Source organism: Scyliorhinus torazame, chromosome 9, assembly GCF_047496885.1.
Source record: "Scyliorhinus torazame isolate Kashiwa2021f chromosome 9, sScyTor2.1, whole genome shotgun sequence".
NCBI classification, from domain to species: Eukaryota; Metazoa; Chordata; class Chondrichthyes; order Carcharhiniformes; family Scyliorhinidae; genus Scyliorhinus; species Scyliorhinus torazame.
In genome coordinates, this window is record NC_092715.1 from 189353609 (window position 1) to 189357282 (window position 3674).

A 3674-nucleotide genomic window follows, 5' to 3' on the forward strand; every position below is an offset into this window, starting at 1 on the left:
TTTTCAAATTTATAATTAAAACGCCCTTTGGTAGAACTTCCAAGAGAAGCCAAGGCTGCTGCTGAATTCAAGCAGGCAGAAAAGGCTTTCAAGCCTACCTAAAATGTTGGTCCCCCAAGCTGGTCTGCTATTCAGAAGCTGCCTTCAGGCAGTTGTACTGTCCACCACCAAATGTGGGGACCTGGAGGCTGAATAGAAAACATCAGTCAGCCTCTGACAACTGGACCCAATAGGGCCATAAGCAGCTCAGTTGGCTATCTGATGCTTGCAGATTGATTATCCTCCTGCATACCATCTCCACTTCCAGGAAAATGGCCCAGGTGGACCAGCCATAACGGCACCCAGGGAGTTTCCCAGTCCATTAGAACCTCTGGGTGATCAGGGCAGACCAGCACCCTGTCTCTCTCTGGCATCAGGGCTCCTTGGCACTGCCAGCCTGGCACCCTGACAATGCCACCCTGGCACTGCCAGCATGCTAAACTGGCACTTCCAGGTTAGTTAGCAGGGACACTGCCAGGCTGGCAGTTTCTGGACGCCACCATGGCAGTTTCAAGTTAGCGGGCCTAAGGAGACCTTACTAGGTAGAGAAGGAGTGAAAGGGGGGTTCACAGTGGCCTCCCCAAGTTTGGGTGGGGTGAGGAGGGGGTTCGGACATGGTGGCGGGGGCGGGCCTGTAAGGCAAGGGGAAAGTTTTCCAAACTAACGCCGCAATCTGTGAGGAGCCTTTCTTGCAGGCGAGTTCCAGCTCTCCAGCAGGAAATCCTTCTAAGTGCGGCCTCAGTGGAGAGAATCTCCCCAAGACTAAAAAAACAGGAATCGATACTCAATCTCCCCCTCTGCCTGTTAATAGTGTCTTCACTCTGATGATTATCATCATAGAATTTACAGTGCAGAAGGAGGCCATTCGGCCCATCGAGTCTGCACCGGCTCTTGGAAAGAGCATCCTACCCAAGGTCAACACCTACACCCTATCCCCATAACCCAGTAACCCCACCCAGCACTAAGGGCAATTTTGGACACTAAGTGCAATTTATCATGGCCAATCCACCTAACCCGCACATCTTTGGACTCTGGGAGGAAACCGGAGCACCCAGAGGAAACCCACGCACACACGGGGAAGGATGTGCAGACTCAGCACAGACAGTGACCCAAGCCGGAATCGAACCTGGGACCCTGGAGCTGTGAAGCAATTGTGCTATCCACAATGCTACTGTGCTGCCCTGGTAGGAAGCTATTTAACTGTGGAGGTCATAACAGCCAAGTCCACCTGACATCCACACAGCTGCATTTTCTATCAAGGGTCACTGAGCAATGATCAAGACTGAGCACCATGGCTGCTTCTTCCTCTTCCTATCTCAGGTCAACTGCTACCTGGGCTCTATTAACTAAGTCTGATCAAACTCTGGATTCAATTTTGGGCCTTCTGGTGTACTATGATTCATTCCGAAACAAGCAGAGCATTTTCCCTTTTATCCACCAGAGGAGCTCCACAACAAAGCCTTTCAGTCCAAATGACTAATTCAGATTACACAACCTATTTAGTCAGGTTGACCTTTAGGCCTCTGCCAATAAAACAGTCTGGGAGTTGAATTAACGAGCAGTGCCAAAGTTGAGGCAGACCAATGACGAGCATTCAGAAGTTGTCACTGTTTTTGTTGTTTGAATCTTTGTGATTTGCTGACTCCGACGAACAAGGACAGCTAAGCAATTTTTCTGATAAAAATTGATATGTTACATTTAAATTCCCTTCATGCCACACACACAAAAAAATGAAGAGCTACAATGTTTAGGAACTCAATCACTTTTACTTTGTAAGCTAACAACACAGGCAATTATTCTCCGCCATAAATTAACTTGACAAGTTATATGCTGTGATTGCCGCACTTGCTTGAGCTGCTTAAATTGTTCATGGTTTTTTGGGTCCAGTGGAGTACAAACAGGGAGGGAGGGCTATAGGCCCCAGAAGAACATTGTTTTCCATACTCATCAACATCACATTTCTGTTGGAGAAAAAGCAATTATAGTTTTATTCACACTAGGAAGTCATGATAAAGAGAACTCATAGTGGGAAGCTTATTTCCTTTTCTGTAACAGTTTACATAATTAATCACATAAAGCAACATACTGTATCCTGATTCTCTCCCAACAGCTGTAAATATATGGATTTTGCTGTTTTAGTCCAATAAAGTTTCTGTAAGTCATTGAGCACAGTAGGGGCATGTCAAATATTTCCTCATTACTAGAAGTAAAACGACTACACAGAGACATTTGTTTTCCTTTTCAATTCTATAGCTTTCTGTTTTTTTATTAAAGGAGCAATCTCTTGGGGAACATGTTGCTTCGAAGCTAGAAACTCCTGTACAAAAAGGGTAGTTACTTCTATATATCACTGGCTGTAGTTGTGCTCATTAGATACAATGGACATTTACAGAAGACTTTGGCCATTCGGCCCATTGTATCTTTGCTAATACTTTGCTAGACTAATCAAAAATAAATCCCACTTTTGTGCTCTCTCTCACTGCCAGTTCTGATTGAGTTATCAAAATGTTTACTGCAGTTTCTGTGCAGTGAGGACATGATGACTATTTTTAAAAATGCAACTGTTATTAATATTACAATAGGGCTTTACAGTAAAATCACTGCCTCACATTATCACCAGAATATTTTATTCCCTCAGCTCCTAATTTTGTAAGACAAAAATTTGACTGTCAATATATCTTAAAACATGAAGTCAATATGCAGGCATAAACAATGTATGATTACTTTGCCATATAGTGATCTAACTTGCAGATTGTAAGGCAATTTAAAAAAATATATTCACCGATTCCCTCTGTCTTCCTCCTGAAGGCACTGACTCTGGTGGTGGAGAGTTCCGCACATGCAAGCCATCAACTAGCACTTTATCTGAAATGTCAATCTTGCTGCGTTAATGAGTGTCAGCATTCTACTTGACAGTCAATGTCAGCACAACCGATGTCAAATCTTGTCTACAGGGCAGATCTACTTTCTAGCTGGTGCCAGTTGATAGTGATCTATCTGCCACCTCAATTGAGACTTATTGCCGCACCTTAAACCGCTGCCACTGCTGAGATCAGCATTAATGCAGGCGATGGTTTGGACCTCAGACCCCAGATCTGTGTGGCTCTGTTCTATATCAGACAGATTATTTATTCACTGATCCAAAGGCGAGTTTTACAAAGCAAACTTTTAACTGAGTGATTCAAGTTATATTATAATCCAGACTAGCTGTATATAGTTACTACTTACTATTTAAGGTTATCTCTGAAACCACATGATCATGTGTATTTACATTTATACATCATCTCAGTAACTTAATACTACATTGGTTTTCATCTATAGAATGTTACTATACTTGATAGAACCTCCTGAGGTCTAAACAACTCAACTGCGTTTCTCCCCAAATTCCCATAATCTTTTCTATTTAACTATAAATATCTTTTTATGATCCCATGGGATTGTTATGGGCCAGGGTTTAGAAAACTCCAAAGTACATCATGGAGTTCACCTGACCCACGACTTTTAATAGATTGTGGTTATGGGGAGTACAAGGGCCTACTTTACAAGTGTGATGCAACAGAGATTTAAAGTACTTTTAAGACAAAACCATGTTTATTTATGAATCCAGTTACCACTTTATAAACACACAGTAAACA

At 42.8% G+C, this 3674-nt stretch overlaps 1 long non-coding RNA gene across 1 annotated transcript; it reads right to left on the reverse strand.

Moving 5' to 3' along the window:
• Window positions 1-1785: 1785 nt before the first annotated feature.
• Window positions 1786-3049, reverse strand: LOC140430053 (uncharacterized). The gene is made up of 2 exons (XR_011949302.1): window positions 2822-3049; window positions 1786-2000 (listed from the first exon to the last, which is right to left on the reverse strand). It is a non-coding gene; the product is annotated as an uncharacterized lncRNA (long non-coding RNA).
• Window positions 3050-3674: the final 625 nt, after the last annotated feature.